Consider the following 20727-nt stretch of genomic DNA (forward strand, 5'->3'; position numbering starts at 1 on the left):
TATATATATATATATATAGAGAGAGAGAGAGAGAGAGAGAGAGAGAGCACTCAAGTTCATAAAATTGTAGCATACAACTATATTAATATCAATCTCCCATTATGCACCAAAAAATGCATATATTAGATCCATAGAACATAAAATCATAGAAAATGAAATACTTAATAAATATTTTAGGTGATCTGATTTAGGATCTATAAGATTATGACTTAATCCTAACAATGAGATATAAATTCCTAATCCTTACAATAAATGCATGGTTATGTATCTTAAACCATTGAAATTACAAGAAGATTTATGCATTAAAAACTTAAAGTTAACAATGTGTTTAATAACATAAAATAAAGAACATAACTAAAAAAGAAATGAGAGAAATAAGAAAGAGATAGAAGAGACACAAATAATTTGATAACAGAGTTCGTCAAGTTGGGACTACATCTCCGAGTCTATCTCTCAATTCAAGGACCTCTTTATCAATGTCGCTAGGCAAAACACACCTTCTTACAACATCTAAGCTTTAGCCTTTATAGTCTCTCTCTTACGCACTTGAAGGTAATAACTTTGTACTTAGAATAATCTCTCACTAGTAAGCTCTCTCAAGAATTACAAAACTTCTCTAAATTCTTCCAGGAGCAAATTTTTCCTTCTAAGCTAATTTTCCATCTCTTCTAAATTCCCCTCCTTTTATACATAAAATTTCCCTTATTTGTTATAAAACCAAATAACAAAATTTACAACCATATCCCCATTTTAAAATAACAAGTAACCTCATTTTTGGCTTTTATAATTATAAGCCTTACAAAAAGAATGATAATAAATCTAACACCTGCATAATTATAGGGAACATAATGACAAAAATATTTTAAGAGGGAGTTTGTATAAAACAACTTCGCGTGAAAATTCTAAATTATATTTGTAATTGTTTTCCCAATATAATTTAAAATTCCTCCAAAATTTTAATGACATAATGATGACATCATCAATACTTCTTTTTTTCTCCCAAAATTTGAATGATGATAACTTTCACATACATACTCTAATTTTGATGAAATGAAGGCCATTGGAAAGCTCTTTGATGAGCTCTTTAATTTGATAGCCGCTGTTGAACACTTTCAGGATAGTCAAATTTCACCCCTAGTTCACCAATTGGACTCAAACTTTGACAAAGCATATCTCAAGAAAATGAACCCATTTTGACATGCTTCAAATTGTGTCATGAATATTTTTCCATGCTCTTCACAATGATGTCATTTTTTAGAGATTTTGAGACTGCAAATTTTTGAAGTTCTCTAGATCCACCTAGATCAAGCCTCCCCACTAAAAAGAAGTGTTTGAACCTCCAAAAGTTTATTTTTACATAAAATAAAAATGAGGGCATGTTTGTCTCACTTGTCTAGTATCACCTATAAAAACTACTAGAGTTCTAAATATTTGAACCATCAAATACATTATGAAGAATGACATAACACCAGTAATACAATCAACCATATATCCACCAGTTTTCACTATTACATCCATCACCCACATAGTACCAACTAGTAGAAATAGAATCAATGAAACTGAAATAACTGATGAAATGGAAAAAGTATCAACATTTTGGACATCTCATATAGAGACATCATTAGAAAATAAACCTTTTAAATCCTATTTTTCCATCACGGGTTGAAGACTTGATTCTACTTGCATCTGATCCTCACTAGCTTTTGCAAACATGAGAGTCAATTTATTACTTGCATTTACTATCATTTTTAAATGTCCTATTCTTACAATTGATCCTTCATTCTTCATGTGATGAGCTCTTATAATGTATTCAATTCCATATTTAAACAAATGATACTTATTATGTTCTCTATAGAAGATAGCTTTCCTATCATATAAATATGGGCTACCCAACACAATCTCACAGATATCAAGTGGAACCACATCAAATTCAACCTCATATATGAATTTAGATGATATTGCAAATCTTAACTTACTTTTCTTAGTGACTCACAATTTGTTATCATTACACACCCAACCTAATACATAAGGTCTCTTATGCAACGTGGTTTCCAATCCCAACTGTTTAACAACTTTCTTTGAAATTAGATTAACTTGGGACACACTATCTATCAATGTGTCAATTTTAGTGTTCTTAGAAATCAACCTTATATGAAAATGTTCACTCATTTTACTATCTTCAAGAACAACATGTCTTTTGGAAGTAGAAGCATTTAAAACATTAGTGGTGGAATCAACAAAAGTTTAACCTTTGAAACCCACTACCGATATTGTTGTCTCATCACCAGAATTTGATCCAAGATCCTAAACAACAACTGTAGATATTTTATTACCCTTTTGATCCTTTTTAAACCACTTTGGTTTCAACTTTGGATGCAATTTCCAACACTTTTCATCTTCATGTCCTTTCTTTTGACAATGTGAACACATAAGCTTTTCATCTTTCTCTTTCTTCACTATGGATGCTTTCTTGCCATTTTTGTTACTTTTAGGAGGAACAAACTCCTTCTTAGAACTAAAACTTTCATTTCCTCCACCTAATTCAATATGGGTTGCTTGAGCACACACTTCATCAAAATTATTAGGACTAAACATCAATATTGTATGCTTCAAATACAAATGCATTCCACCTATATATTTTAATAAAGTATCGTACATATAAAGAGGAATTCCAAGAGTTAATGCCTTCTTCCTAAACACCTATCTATACTCTTGTACCGACTATCCTTTACCTTGCCTTAGATTTTGCCAATCCATAATAGCTTGTTGCATATAACCTAATGGATAGAATTGTTTCTTAAAATAAAAAGTAAATTCATACCAAGACGAAATAATTTTACCATGTTCAGCAAGATCATCTTGGATCTTACTCTCCCACTAGACTAATGCAGTACCACCCATTCTGAGAGTAGCTAGCTAGATTTTGGAAGAAACGTCCAAAATCTTCTAAACCCTGTAGTACACTTCAATTTTCTTAAGCCAATTATGTACTTTCTCTACATCCAATTCACCACTATACATAGGAAAATCAAACTTAACATCCAGTTTTAACAAAGGCACATTAACATGCTCAGGTTTCTTTGAAGAATAAATGAACAAAGAAGATGAAGAAGATGAAGAAGAAGATGAAGGAGACAGCGGTTCAAGAGCATCAGTACCACCTCCTACTCCTTTACCTTTTGCATCTTCTGATGAGGATTTTGTTTCCTCCTTCTTCTTAGCTTTATTCACTTTCCTCAACTATCATTCATGTCTCTCTTGGAGAAGGATGTCAACCAAAGCCTTTAATTCCACAAAAGATCTTTGGAACATTTTTGCATCAAACCCAAGAAGATTTTGTTCTCATGCCATCTCCAACCAAGGAAAAGTTCTTCTTTTCCCAATCTTTGGATTGACCTTTTCAAGTTCACCTTCTCCTTGTTTAAATCTCAACCTGGTTAACATTCACCACCTACAATTTCTCTACAAAAATAAGCCCTAATACCAAACTTGATTTGATTTAGGATCTATAATATTATGACTAAATCCTAACAATCATATATAAATTCTTGATCCTTGCAGCAAATGCATAGTTATGTATCTTAAACCATTGAATTTACAAGAAGATTTATGCATTAAACACTTAAAATTAACAATGTGTTTAATAACATAAAATAAAGAACATAAGTAAAAAAGAAATGAGAGAAATAAGAAAGACATAGAAGAGACAAACAATTTGATAATGGAGTTTGTCCGATTAGGACTACGTCTCCACGTCTGCTTCTCAATTTGAGGACTACTTTATTAATGTCGCCAAACAAAACATGCCTTCTTACAACATCCAAGCTTGAGCCTTTACAGTCTCTCTCGTGCACACTTGAAGATAATAACTTCATACTTAGAATAATCTCTCACCAACAAGCTCTCTCAAGAATTACAAAACTTCTCCAAATTCTCCCAGGAGCAAATTTTTCCTTCCAAGCTAATTGTCCATCTCTTCTAAATTCCCCTCCTTTTATACATAAAATTTCCCTTATTTGGTATAAAACCAAATAAAAAAATTTACAACCATATCCCCATTTTAAAATAACAAGTAACCTCATTTTTGGCTTTTATAATTATAAGCCTTACAAAAAAAATGATAATAAAGCTAACACCTCCATAATTATAGGGAACATAATGACAAAAATATTTTAAGAGGGAGTTTGTATAAAACAACTTCCTATGCAAATTCTAAATTATATTTGGAATTTTTTTCCCAATATAATTTAAAATTCCTCCAAAATTCTAATGACATAATGATCACATCATCAATACTTCTTCTTTTTTCCCAAACTTTGAATGATGATAACTTTCACATACATACTACAATTTTGACAAAATGAAGGCCATTGGAAAGCTCTTGATGAGCTCTTTAATTTGACACTCATTATTGAACACTTTTAGGATAGTTAAATTTCATTCCTAGCTCACCAATTTGACTCAAAATTTAACAAAGAATATCTCAAGAAAATGAACCCCTTTTGACATGCTTCAAGTTGTGTCATGAATATTTTTCCACGCCCTTCACAATGATGTCATTTTTGAGAGATGTTGAGACTGTAAATTTTTCAAGTTCTTTAAATCCACCTAGATCATTAGGTTCCTACAAATACTATATTTTAGTGTTATAAAGTTTAAACAACCCCTTTTACATTCCATAAAAAATATTTTCATTTTTTATTAATGAAAAAAACCCATGACATCAAAATGAAGGGAGACAAAATCATCTAATTTTGAAATTTTTAACATTGTTCTCATTAATTTTATCTTTTCTATAAACATATCATCAATAACTTATCATATTATATTTGTATATATACAATTCTCCATTTAGGCTCTCAAAAAAACCACTTTGCTAAGCCTTATGTGACATATATTTGGGTTTAAATGGCTATAGATAGGGGGTTTGGAAAACATTGTCTAGGGAGTGATTCTATCAACATTATCAACTATATTATAGGAATATTGAACCCTAGTTGGGCACTTAAATATATTACTAAAGATAACATCTAATTAATGGTAAACAATTTCTATTAGAATTAGGTCAGCCATGTGTAACATGACAGTACTAGTGTTGTAGAGAATGTAGAAAATATTGGGGTTCATTATAACAATATGATCAATCAAAGGATTAATGGTAGTATTCCTGTTGAGAGTCAAATAAATTTCCCAAATGATTATGGTGATTCCTAAACCGAATGGTGATTTCTAAATAATAATGGAGATTTGATGTGGCTCTCTTTTATTACCCTATGTCATCCTATCCTAATGTTTTTGTGTGTAGTTTCAAGCATGAGGTGTTATTTTTCTATCATAGCATAATATTCACATAAAAATTGTAGAATGGAAGTGATAGAAATAGACTTGAGCCCATTTTTATAATAACTAGTTAAACAATCACTTAGTTTGGAGGGAGCTCTATAGTATAGGTTTTAATGGTTACATGGAAAGGCTCCATCCCACATATTTTGAGGTGACTAGAGATTTTTTTGAAGATGGAAATGAAGATTTTTTGAGATCTATATTTTAGAGCTTGAAATTAATGAGGACTTAATTTACAAGGTTGCCAATATGTTTCTAGAGGGAAGATAGACTTATAGAGATGTGAAATGTGTGGATGTAGTGGAAATTTTATTCCATCCTAAAGGGAGGGAAAGTTAAAAGGAAAAAATATGAGGAATAGGATATATCATCCCTTAAAGATCTATGGGTTGATGTGAACAAGGTGATTATGCATTATGTAATCCTAGATGGAAAGTTTTGCAATTTCTTTAGTTATCAATGTTTTTATTCTTAATCACTTCGAGCATAATAAATGCATCTTGATTCCCTTGTATGTGTTTTATTCTTTCTATTATAGTACTCAAGACCATACTAAAAGTGTTGTTTCACTATACATTCATGAGGGAAATTGTTAATCCTTTGTGTATTGAGAGAAAACTTCCCCAAATGATCATTAAAATTAATAATAATATTAAGATTCATTTTGGAAATTCCTCTTTGAACCAAGAAGATTCTTATGATGATGGCATGTTTCAATTGTATAATGAAAATAACCCTTTAGCTACCTCCTCTACCCATAACAAACATATTCTCATTGATTATGAGGACTCAAACTATATGTCATGAGATGGTTTTATATATAATGCTTTAGATTCTAGTGTTGGAGACAAAGGGAAAGATAAAGAAAAAATATTTTTGGTTTCTAGAGGTAAAGGAAAATTTTATTTTGGGTCCCTTTTTGGAAGGGGTATGAGGAAACCTTCTAATACTAAAAAATCTAAATTGAATCCCTAACATTACGTAGCCCTCATTTCTTGTATATCCCAACTTTTGAGTAAGGTGGGTTTGATATGGGGATCCATGTTGATATTCACATTGATGTAGGGAAGGATATGTTGATTGAGAAAGACTCATTTTTCCAAGAGTTATTAAACATAAATAAGAATGTTAAAGATATTATTGATATCTAGAATTCTCTATTCTTGTTGATTGGTGTACAAATTAATAAATTGAAAGATAAAGCTACTTTGTTTCTCTCAAGACAAAGTTTGGCCAATAACATAGGTAGTACTGAGGATCTATCTAAAAAATTCAAATATCTTAAGGAAGATGATTTGATTTTCATTAATATGCTAGTAGATATCATTAATTTGATTTAGGGCAAGTTGAGAGTTGTTATTATTGTGAGTAAATTGACCATGAACAATAATTGTAATGGCCTCAAGAAACTATATGAATAAAAAATAAATTGCATGTTATATCCAAGAGTGGCTTGACATCTTGTGCTGTATGCATCAAATTGGTCATTAAAGCTCAAGTTGAGGATTAAGATGTAGAAAATAAGGAAAAACCTCTTGGTAGGGATAGAGGTACAACTATGAAGGAGAAAGTGACAGTCTCTATGCACAAACTTATGAGTAGATTATAGAGTAAACATAAAGGGGTGATCTTAATGGACAAAATGGTAAATAAGGTCCATAAAATTAATGAATAAATTATGCAAAAAAAGAATGGAATTCTAGTAATGGGTCTATAATTTTTTGGAGATGTTGTTTCCCTATACTTTTTTGTTTTCATTAGTTGTTCTTTAATGAGTATTAGTATCTAGATATTTTAGGTATTTTTAAAACTTTGTGATGGGGTTTTTGGTCCCTTGAAAATGATTTTTCCTTTAACATAAAACATTTCATCAATAATATATAAATTATAAATACACTACAACTATTAGGTAATAGATTTTAATTTACTAGAATAGGAAATTCTTTATAAAATTATTTAAAACCTATTTGTAAAGCACATAAAATACACAAAATTCATCCAAAAACATCTCATTTAAGGGGCATACACTAGAATTTTGAAAAGAGAAATAAGACTTAATTCTATTTATCGAAGTAGACATTAAAAGATTATTATAATCAGTGAAATATATGTGTTTTACTTTTTTTATTCTTAACAATAGTAATAGTAAACCAATTTTAGATATATAAAAATATTGTAATTTTTTACTAAAATTAATCCTTTTAAGTTTCACCAATGTCAACGAATGAAATATTCAAATTTTATATATTAAAAAATTAAGATAACTCACAAGTTAAATAAAGAAATAAAAAAACTATTCCTGCTTTTTAATTCTATGTAATTTAATTTCATATTGTAAGTACTTTTCTCTTCTAATTTTATTAATTAATAAAATTTTATATATTTATTTAACCAAATTCTTATAGTTGATCAATAAATAAAGCATTTAATTATTTTTAAAACAAATTCTGAAATAATATCTCATTTAGCACTATTTTGAACAACAACAACCTTCTTGTATAAAATGATAAGAATCCTTTCTTACAAGAAAAATAAACTATATATATATATATATATATATCTAGTTGATCTCTATGGATATGTTGTCTATTAGTGTCCAAACACTTAGTCATTTACTGGGCAAGGATGTAAGGTCATCACTGCAACCTGTTGGAATTCTTTTAGAATAACTTTGGGGGTGGGGGGCGTGGTGAATTAGTTATTCAAGCTCCAGATTTGCAAATAAAACTTTTCACAATTCAGTGAACACATAAACTTTCTTATTCATGCATGCATTCATTATGTAGAAACTGAATCTTATATGATACTATCAAATCAACTTGCATAAATGTAAAGCATGAAATACAACACATCCATCAACATGTTTGACACAATGATTTAATGTGGAAACCCAATTTGGGAAAAACCACTAGTAACATGCTACTCATTTTTCACTCTTCTGAAGTGATGACCTGTTAAAGGCCAACCCTGTTAAAGGTTACAATACACACTGTTAAATGTGACTCAATTAAGGGATTTTAGTGACCTTGCTAAAAGTGAACCTTGTTAGAGGACTTTAAGACATTCACTTAGAATGCCCCCCTATTAAAGGATTTTCCAATGACTGTTAAATCAACCTTACTCCAAAGGATTTATCCTAGGCTGATACAATTGTTAGAAAGTAATAGTAGAGCTTCGATCTTATACAATTTATAACCTTACTTGCAGATTAGAAATCTTTGTTCAATCATTAACTCTACTTGGCTTCCAATCTTTGTAGCTTTGATAGCTTGCTCACCCTTTAAGCATTCATCCTCTTAAGCCTTCTTGCTCAGTACGTCATTACAAACTTCTTCACATCGGTCACTTGATGAAGAAAAACTACTTTCCTTCTCTGTACTAAAATTTTGGATCAAACTCTCTATTTTTTTTGCTTCATGACTATAAATTCCTATATACAGAAAATTAGAACATTTTGATGCTCATTATCAATCATCAAAATTAGGGTTTTTGATTGATTAGGTAGGATACAATGTATCTACCCCATATATTGTCTTCTCTAGAAACTTCTCTTTGAATTCGCCTCCAAAATGGTTTACATAAGATTCTATGCCACTAGCTCATCAGTCTTATCTTCCTCCTTATTCAAAAGTTCCAAGAAAATAAACTTGGTGGCTTTTATTTCGAAAGTCTTCGATCTTTATCGCAATACAATAACTCAACATTATCAATCTTCTGATGCTTAGCACATACGATGTTACCTGGCATCAACTGTAAAATCACTCGGCATCAACTAGATTTTTCTGGTGCTTGGCATCAACTAAAAATTACTCAGAATATACTAACTTGCTTGGCATCCACTAGAATTTTCTTTCACTCAGCTCCAACTGACTTTTTGTTCAGCCTGAACTAACTTTTCTTGGCACCTACTATCCACTTGGTCAAGCTTGACAAATGAACTTTGTTTAATTTTATTCTTCAAAAATTTCTAAGTATAGCCATTCATTTTGTAACCTCAAGTAGATCATCAATACATTATGCGATCACTGTCTTAACCGATTCTTGTGCTTCATTACATAATCATAACTCAACCTTTCCTCTAGGCACTTTTGTTACATTTTGTTGATCAAATTTTCCTCATCAATCAACTAACTAATAGTACTCAAAACATATAAGCCATTGTCTTACTAGAAAATAGTAGGTTTGATGTTAATGACAAAATAATAATTGAGACACATAGTCTTCTTCAAAAAATTTTCTAATCAAATGACCTTTTCAATTAGATATCAACAATCTCCATCTTTGGCACTAATGGCAAACCAAACTGATCAACCAAGTCAAACAAATGATGAACATCTTGTTCCATCAAAACAACTAGGTTAAAATAGTAAGAAAATATCAAAAGGAAAACTTGTATTTGAAATTTGTCCTTCTATCAATGGCTTTCATCTTCTAATTAGGTTACAAAATATAACTCCCTTTGAGTTCCTTCTATATCTTTTCTCTTTCATATTGAATTGATTAGCAGAATATCTCCCCCTTTTGTTCTGGCCCTTCCTCTAATTACTTTCTACTTTCTCCCTCTTTCTTTTGATCTTTAGATCCTCTGATGATGTATTCTCTCCATTGTTCCTCTTGCACTTGGTCAGTTTAATATACTTTCTCCCTCTTTGACAGCAATGCCAAAGACATATACTTAATACTTGGCATCTTTGACATATGTAAATATAGGATTTTGTAGGTTCTTCAATGTTCTCCCTCTTTCACCTTGCTTGTGATAGATTTTTTGTTTCAGTTTTATGATTATTTTAGGAAATTCCTAAAGTAAGATCCACTGCATCAATTTGTATTAAATGAGTGTCAACTTGTTTGATTCAGGGCACTCCCTCTTTCTTTTACATAGCCTTTGATAGGGGTACCACCCCTAGTTTACCTCTTAGATACTCATAAGCATCCTTGGGTGATGCTTTTGTGAAAATATCAACAATTTTCTCCTTTGTCTTAATATATTCCATCTTTACCTCTTTATCTTGAACCAATTCCCTTACATAATAATACTTGATTACAATGTGCTTTATCTTTGTATGCATCATAGGATTCTTTGATATATTAATAGCACTTGTATTATCACAATAAAGTGTCACCAGATCTATGATTTATTCCTTCATTCCCTTAAGTAGTTTTTTCATCCATACAATGTTTGTCTAGTTAATAGTAGTAGTAACATACTCTGCTTTAGCAGTAGATTGAGAAGTACAACTTTGCATCTTGCTAGTCTATGTAACAAGTCTTTTGCCTAAGAAGAATGCTCCCTAGTGCTCTTTTTGTCATCAATATTTCTAGCCCAATCAACTTTAGTATAGGCTCTTAGTTCAAACTCTTCATTCTTCTTATAGTATAAACCAAAATCTTATGTTCCTTTCAAGTATCTCATTATCCTTTTCACAACCATGAAGTGATTCTCTCTGGGATTAGCAGAGAATCTTCCAACTATTCCCACAACTAATGCAATATCAGGTCTATTGTGTATTACATATTGTAATTTTCCAATCATGGATCTATATAATGTTTGATTTACCTCAGCTGAATCATCATTCTTTGATAGCTTGACTGCTATCACCATAGATGTACTTATTGGTTTGGAATCCTCTAGTCCAAATGTCTTCAATATTTCTTTGACATATTTTGACTAAGTGATATATACACCATATTTCATCTAATATATTTTTAATCCCATAAAGAATTTGATCTCACCAAACATTAACATTTCAAATTCTTGCTTCATCTGATTTGCAAAATCCTTACATAAGGCATCTTGACCTTCAAATATGATATCATCAACAAATATTTTAGATAACAACATAATTTTTTTCGTATCTATCTTCATGTACAAATTGTTGCTATCATCTATCCTTTCAAATCCAATCTTCATAAGATAAGTATGAAGTCTCTCATACCATGCTCTTGGTGCTTCCTTCAATCCACATAGGGATTTGTTCAGTCTACATACCATGTTCTTATTATTTTTATCAACAAAACCTTCTGGCTATTCTATGTAGGCTTCTTCTTCTAATATGCCATTTAGAAATGCAAACTTGGCATCCATCTAATAATCTTTGAAACCTATGTATGCAACAAGGGCAAGCCAAATTCTAACTCCTTCCATTCTTACAATAGAGGAAAATGTTTCACCATATTTAATTCCATCTTCTTGTGCATACCCTTTGCAAACTATTCTTGCTTTTTTTCGTCACTTCACCATTCTCATCTAACTTGTTTCTGAATGCCCATCTGGTGCCAATCACATTCTTATCTTATGGTCTAGGAACTAGACTACATGTCATGTTCTTCTCTATCTGATAGAGTTCTTCTTCCATATCCTTGTACCAGTCATCAACTTCCAATGCATCTTTCACCACCTTAGGTTCCTTCATCCTTAACAAACATGATTCACTTCTCAATTTATTTCTTATCATTGGCCTTGCATCTTTGTCTCCAATGATTTGATCTAAAGGATGATGTCTTTTGACATATTTGGACAATCTAGGCTCAATTCTTATGACTACATTTTGTCTCTCAGCTTTAGTTTCATTGTATACAACTCTATCAAGTGTTTTAGCATCTCTTTCATGTGTGTTAATCTTAGAATTAGATTGTGGATTTTCCTCATTCTACAAATTGGCATCTGAATGCAACACAACATTCATAGGTTGTGACTCAGCAGTTATTGAGACTTGTTGGTTTGCAACTTTATTTGTACCATCTTTTTCAGCAGACATTCCTTCATAGGAGTACACAAATGATTTGATTACTTCTAGTTTCTTTTTAAGTTCAACCTCATGTGCTTCTGTAAACTCATCAAAATTCACATTTGCACCTTCCACCATTTTTTTAGTGCTAGTAGTTAAACACTTGTAAGCTTTACTTCTTGTGAAGTAACCAAGGAATATACCTTCTTTTCTTTTTGCATCAAACTTTCCACTCCTAACATCTTTAAGAATATAATATTTGCTTCCAAATACCTTAAAGTATTTCATATTAGGTGGATATCCATACCATAGTTCAAAAGGTGTTGAATGAGTACCTTTCTTGACTTGCACATGATTCAAGGTATATATAGCAATACTTACAGCTTCTATCTAGTATTTCAAAGAAACATTCTTCTCCATCATGAGTGTTCTAGCATAGTCTATTATAAACCTATTTCTTCTTTTAGAAATTCCATTTTGTGCAGGGGTCCTAGGTGTAGATGTCTATCTTCTGAATCCTATGTCATTACATAACATCTCAAACTCATTTGAAGTGAGTTCTCCTCCTCTATCTAATCTCAAGCATTTTAGACTTTTATCTATTTATTTTTCAACTCTTACCAAGTACTACTTAAACATTTTAAAGGCATTAGATTTTTGTTTTAAAAACATGACTGTCATCATCCTAGAGTAATCATCAACAAATAACATTATGTACTTATCTCCTTTTTAGCTTTTCACTTCAATAGGTCTACACAAGTTAGTATGAACAACTTCAAGTATTTTCTCAGAGGTATAAGCTTTACTTTTAAAGCTTGACTTTGTCATCTTACCTAGTTGACATTGTTTGCATATTATATTATTTGGTTTCTTCAACTTAGGAAAACCTCTAACTCTTTTCATATTACTAATACTAATTAAATTATCAAAATTAACATGACATAATCTCTTGTGTCTAATCCATACATCATCAAATTTTACAACAAGACAAGTAGCATCTTCTATATCCAAATAGAACAGATTACTTCTAGTTTTATTATATTTTTCAGCAATATTTCCATTTGTGTGATATATCTTGGCAGATTTATTTTCAAACTCAACTTTGCATCCCAAATTGTTCAATTTCTACACACTTAACAAGTTATAATTCAATCCTTCAACATAATAAGCATTGACACATGAAATCTTGTCTGTGAGTTTAATAGACCCTTTTCCTTTTATCAAACATGGTGCATCATTACCAATCCTTACACGATTTCCATCATAACAGGTTAAGGTAACGAACTTATTTTTGTCTCCAGTCATGTGATGTGAGCATCTAATGTCAATGTTCCATTTTTCATTCTTTTTCACACAAGTCATAAGTGCAATTGTCTCATCCTCATCAAATTCATCCTTCATTGCAACATATACCACTTCATCATCATTTTCATCATAGTCATGCTCATCAAGAATGTAGCATGACTTCTTGCCTTTGTCTCTATAGTCTCTTCCATCATCTTCTCTTCTACTTTTATGCTTGTTTCCTTCTCTGTAGTTCTTCTTCTGTGTACATTTTGCAGCAATATGACCAACTTCATTGCAATTGAAACAAATGATGGGTAACTTACCTTTGAACTTTCCTTTTCCTCTATGAAATCTTCTAGCCAGCGATGCTTCCAATTGTTCAATGTCTTCCTCATCTATGTTACTATCACTGGATGCATACTTCTTCTTCCTTTTCTTCTTCTTCTTCTACTTTACCTCCTTAGAATCCTTCAATAACAATTTTTCTTTCAAAGCTAATTCAATACTATCTAGTTTGTAGTTGTCAAAATTAGATAGCTCAAAAGCAGTGAGTCTATCTACTAGACCTTCAAGGGTTAGATCATTTCCTAGTGTACATCTTAACCCTTGGATTGTAGAAACACCAATGGCATAAATAGGCAACAATGTCCTCAAGACTTTACTTAGCACAGTATCATTATCTATTTTACTAATAGAACCTTTTATTGCACTAACAAATTCCTTTATTCTAGCAACATATTGAGCAATATTCTCACCTTCTTCCATTCTCATGTCACCAAAGTTACCTTTGAGACTCTCTAACTTGACTCTTTCAACATTTTTGTCTCCTCCATAGATGGTGTCTAGGGCATCCCACATCTTTTTCTCATTGTTAAGGCCTTTGATATCATCAAATTTGGCATAGATTAAGGAAGAGGCAATCTCCAACATTTCCTAAATTAGCATGCTTTCCTAAAATACAAGATTGTGCATAATCACCAAGTGCTCCATGGTGCAGCTTCATCAAACTTTTCCATGCATGAAAGTTATCTCTGTTGAGCTTAGGTACCTCTCTTTTTGACATCTTGATCTTTGTGCTTCTACTACCTTAAAACTAATCTTCTTAAGGAGATGGTGTTGATACCAATTGTTAGAATTCTTTTAGGAAACTGGGGAGGGGGGGTGGGTTGAATTAGTTATTCATAGTCCAAATGTAAAAATATTTTTTTTAATAATTTAGTGAACCCATAAAACATTCTTATCCATGCATTCATTCATTGTGTATCAACTAAATCTTATATATTACTGTCAAATCAACTTGTAGACATGTAAAGCATGAAACACAACACATCCATCAACATATTTGACACAATGATTTAATGTGGAAACCCAATTTGGGAAAACCACTAGTAACATGCTACTCTTTTTTCACTCTTCTAAAGTGATGACCTATTAAAGTTTAACCCTATTAAAGGTTACAATACATACTATTAAATGTGACCCGATTAAGGGATTTCAGTGACCGTACTAAAAGTGAACCTTGTTAGAGGAATTTAGGCCATTCACTCAGAATGCCACCCTATTAAAGGATTTTCTAATTACTGTTAAGTTAACCTTACTCCAAAGGATTTACCGTAGGCTGATACAATTGTTGGAAAGTAACAATAGACCCTTGATCTGATACAACTTACAACCTTACCTGTAGTTTATAGATCTTTTTTCAGTCCTCATCTTTGCTTGGCTTCCAATCTTTGTAGCTTTGACACCTTTTTTACCCTTCAAGAACTCATCCTCTTAAGCCTTCTTGCTCAGTACACAATTGCAGACTTCTTCACTTGGGTCACTTTATAAGTCAAAACCCCTTTCCTTCTCCTTATCATATTTTTGCATCAAACTCTAACTTTTTTTCTTCATGACTACACACTCCTATATATAGGAAATTAGAACATTTTTCCACTCATTATCCATCATCAAAATTAGCATTTTTGATGGATTAGGTAGGATACAATGTATCTACCCCATATCTTGTCTTCTCTAGAAACTTCTCTTTGAATCCATTTGAATTCACCTCCAAAATGTTTTACATAAGATTTTGTGCCACTAGCTCATCAATCTTATCTTCCTCCTAATTCACAAGTTCCAAGAAAATAAAGTTGTTGGCTTTTATTTGGAAAATCTTCAATCTTTGTCATAATGCAGCAGCTTGGCATTATCAATCTTCTGATGCTCAACACATACTACATTACTCATCATCAACTATAAAATCACTTGACATCAACTAGATTTTACTATGCTTGGCATCAACTAAAAATTACTTGACATCTACTAACTTACTCGACATTTGCTAGAATTTTTTTTCACTCAGCTCCAATTGACTTTTTGCTTGGCTTGAACTAACTTTTCTTAGCACCTACTATCCACTTGATCAAGCTTGATAAATGAACTTTGTTTAACTTTATTATTTTGTCTTTTTTAAGTGTATCTGATCATTTTCTAACCTCAAGTAGATCATCAATACATTATGCTATCACTGTCTTAACTAATTCTTGTACTTCATTACATAATCATAACTCAACCTTTCCTCTAGGCTCTAGGTACTTTTGTTAAATCTTTTTGATCAAATCCTCCTCATCAATCAACTAAGTGATAGTACTTGAAACATATAAGAAATTCTCTTACAAGGAAATAGAAGGTTTGACATTAGTGACAATTTTTTTATTGAAACACATAGTCTTCTTCAACAATCTTTCTAATCAAATGATCTTTTCAATCAGATATCAACACAACCAAGTCATCTAGTAAAGGCTGAGTACACGAGGACTTGTTTATGTTGCACTACATGCCGAGCAAGTCAAAGATTGTTGAGCACCCCTGTTGAGACTAAGTAAATTGTAAGACTATTTTTTTGACTACACAAAAATGATCAAGCATGTAAAAGTCAAGTTCCAACATGAATGTTAGTAATAACTGAGCCTCTAAACATTCAGGTGACCCAAAAACCATTCTTGTCATATGAGTTTGTAATCACACAAACACTTATGTAAATTTTTTTAGCTGAATTTTATATAAGATTTAATGATTCACTACAACATGAAGAGGGGTTTTAGGACAATATTAGAGACAATTTTTAAGTGTATTGTCATAATTCAAGACAAAAAAAAAAGTTGGGTATTGTCTTACATATTGTCTTTAAGTGAGTGTCTTAAACTATTGTCATAAAATATTGTCTTATAAAGACAATAAGGAACAACACTATTATTGTCTCTTTAGAGACAATTTTAATTTGTCTTTATAGATACATTTATGTCTTTAATTTCACTTATTGCCTTTCTTAAGATTATTAGATAGAAGATAGTACAAATCAATAAATTAAAACAATCATATTATTTATTATAAACTACAATATAATTAATTAATTCATGTTAAGGTACGATGGAATTGAACCACCATCCCTTGCTTGTAATGCAGGTGCTTGTCCATTGAGCTAGCACCTTTTTAAAAAGAAAAATTAGAAGTCTAAGATTTTGCAAATAAGAGACACAAGAAGGGAGCAAAACAAATTAATGAGCTCTGAAACTCTAGGCATATGATCAAATATGCAGCACTTTTTATTGCTTTATATATCCACTTAGCAACCCACAATAATTCATCCTAAGAGAACACCCAAGAAAATCAATTCAACTAATTTTTTCTGAAAGCATACCACATTTATTTATGTTTACTTATAAACTAGAAGAAGAGAAATAGAACAGACAGACTGTAGACTTAAGAAAGTTACTGTAAGATCCTCTGAGTTTATCAGCGAAATCAAAAATCTAGAATAAGGAGGTTGATGAGGTACTCAAAAGAACATAGAATTTAGTAAGATTGAATTCGTGAAGATGCTAAGATTTACCATGATGGAAGCATGAATGAGCCTCCTAGAAAAGAAAGGATGTATTTAATAGAACACAAGGGATGCAGTTGTAGTTGTTTCAACAACAACATCTAAGCTAGTATTTTAGCCATCAATTTTATAAGATCTGACAGTGTCCATATCCTCCAGCCTCTACCAGCATTTGTGGTCATTGTAAGGATTTGACCTGCATAAGTTCATGCAAACCTCAATAATGTATAAACCCACTTGAGACAAAGGTAGTAGTTCATGAGTGAAATCATTAACAGAGTTTATACCTCAACAAATATGGTGCTTGGGTGATCCATAGTCTTGAGAAGATATTATGTAGCCCAGTGTATGGAAGTCTTTGGGTTCATTCTAATCATCAAAATGAAGAAATGGAAGTCATTCATGTGTCCAAACTCATGCATGCATACAATCTCCTCATATCATATTCATTACATCTTGAATGCATAAATAATGGTTGTTAGCTTGTTTTAGATTCATCAAATAAAAATGATGCTAAGAAAAAATCCATATCAAATAGACTCTTCAGTCAATATTTTTATGTTAAAAATATAACGATTATTAGGTACAAAGGTCTTTTGAAAATATCGCACATCTCCTTATAAAATATGAACGAGAGGAAAAGTATTTATGAATCAAGATGGATAGTAGTGACAAAAAAATAAATAAAAAAGAATTAAGCAATGTTGTGCCCATATTTAACAATTTTCTGACAATAAAGAATCATAACCCTTAACCTAGACATGAGCCTAAAAACCGTAATTTAGAAAGACCTTTCTTCTCTATTTTATTTATAGAAATAAATACTTCAAAAGTCTAAAAAGATATCCTACTAAAAAATAAAATATAAGCAAGATAAAATTAGTACCATAACAATCACAGCTCTAGCTTTGTAATAATGATTGAACAATGGGCTTTTTCCTCTGGCAACTCATATAAAGAGTGGGAGAACAAATTCTTCATTTCCTTGGCCTTCTTTGTTTGTCATGAAGAACCTGTACATATAAGTAAAAAAATGTTTGTTGTTAGAATTCAATATGGCCATAGGTCGAAGAAATTTTGAAAAAGAATAATAGTATTCCAAAAGATTCTTTCATAGCGGTGATGTTTTTATAATTTATCATCACCTTCACTATACTCGAATGGTTTGTAGCATCTGAGTTTTTGCACTTAAAATCATTTAAACCATTCTCAGATATCAGAATACGTGCATCTTTGGGAACTTCCTAGGGATAAATTAGAAAGGAATACTACAAAAAAGAGTTCATTAGGACGTCCTTGGAACTACTATTGGCAAAAACAGAAAACCTATCAATGTTTTTTGTTAAAAAGGAAAGCAACAAATCATCCGCTTATTTCTCCTCTTCAAATGCAAGAAAATTTATTTTTGTTAATGGATTAAAACAAGTTCAAATCTTAAATATTAGTTTCTATTTCATATATATTTTCTTTATCCTTGGATAATTGGAACAAAAGACTCCATCCTTTTTAGGGATTGCTGAGAAAAATAAAAACAAAAGAAGCATCATTGAAGTATAGGAAAAATTTTGATTTTATCAGATGTAGTCTTCTGGATGCAAAAAATGATTAAATAGTTACACCCGATCCATAAGTACTTCCTATCCAGCAAAATAAAAAGTTCCATCTAGAATGGTAATAACTAACTATAAAATTTGATATACAGGTTAATATTCCAAAATAGTTATGGATATGATGATCAATTGTCAAAAAAAATTACACTCTAAGACCACAACCTTCATATGCAAGAAATTATATTTCCAAATTGATGAGAGGTAAGAGAATAATATCTAAAACTATAAACCTTTTGAAGTTTGACTGTAAAGTGGTTGCATCTATTAAATTTTAGAGAAGAAATTACATGTAATGGGATTGAAATTCTTGCATGTCTTTACAATAAAATTCTTTGATAAATCTTCCTCTTCCTCATGTACTCCTACAAATAAATGAAGTAATAAAAGGAAAATCCACATGACTTGGTGATCAGAACATGAAAAACAATTGCATACACTCTACCATGACTAGTAAACACCTACAACTCCTTAATCACTACACAACACAAAGTCTCTCTGTAACTGATAAGAAAAAACTAATTCATTTGTTGTACCTCCTCAGAAACTAGCTTCTAATTCAATGGCATATTTTTTTTCAGTGGAATTGAGATGTAAGATTAATGACCCAATTCCAACATTGTAGAAAAAAATTCTCATAGATCTCCATATAGCCACAAATTTCTAATCACAAGATCATTAAAGAAAAATGGTCTCAAGAATGGATTTTTTTTGTTCAAGATTTGTCTTTTTATTTTGATCTGTAGGATAATACAAACATAATGACTCTACTTTTTACTAAGCTTTGTGGAAGGATAATGAGGCAGTAATTTGTACTAATAGTGGGAATTTTAGTTTCTTTTGGGAAATAATATGAATATAAAGTTTGATAGTTGATGTTGTTAATATTATATAATGTTTAAAATATTAATTTCTAATTAGTTATTATTTAAAAGCTACATTTTGGATTAGAGGTTATAAGTGAAATTGGAATCAAAATTAGAAATTATAATGTTTCTGAGTTCAAATATAGTAATGACTAGTTTACAAAATACAACTAAAATTGCTATTCCAATGTTAGTAAGGTCAACGCACATGGTTTTTGAATTCCCCAAGGATGTGATACTAAAAAGGTTGTGTGATAGGAAGAATACGTAATTCATTATGGTTGTGTGACAGGAAGAATACGTAATTCACTATTTTATAATCATAAAATAGAGTTTGGAATGTTGTAGATTATGGAGGTTTTTTACCCAAGAAACTCGAAGCTCTAGGATATTTGGTAAGGGGACTAATAAAGAAACAGTATGGAGGTTGAATGAGGTAAGAAACCTATTCCTCAAGGCCTAATAATCCTTAAAGACTCATTTCTAACCGTAAGGATTAATGGACCAAAAGATAGAACTTTGGAAAATATATGGAATATATCTAGTAAGGGGACTAATAGAGAAACAGTATGGAGGTTGAATGAGGTAAGAAACCTATTCCTTAAGGCCTAATAATCCTTAAAGACTCATTTCTAACTGTAAGGATTAATGGACCAAAAGATAGAACTTTGGAAAATATATGGAATAGTTTAGTGCTGATCGTATAATGATGAATGGTAATATTTGTTGCTATGGTGATTGATAGTTGAACCAATATTTGTAACCTGATGAAGAATGGTACACTTGATATAGTTGGTGGAATCCTTCATGTAAGGAACTAATGATCCCATTGAGATTTTATCACAAACAAATTTTAAAAATATAGAAGAGGCCTTGCAGGGACACAATTAGCAATCTACCAACAAGAAATTAGCAATTAACAATTACTCTATGCTACCTATTCAAGATTAGGTTAGTGTTTTATTTATTAAAAATGATAATATAGGAACAAATAGAAAAATGAGTACCTGGTCCGCCATTTTCTATGGATG

Source organism: Cupressus sempervirens, chromosome 7 (assembly GCF_028749045.1).
Source record: "Cupressus sempervirens isolate cs-2001-9-10 chromosome 7, ASM2874904v1, whole genome shotgun sequence".
NCBI lineage: Eukaryota > Viridiplantae > Streptophyta > Pinopsida > Cupressales > Cupressaceae > Cupressus > Cupressus sempervirens.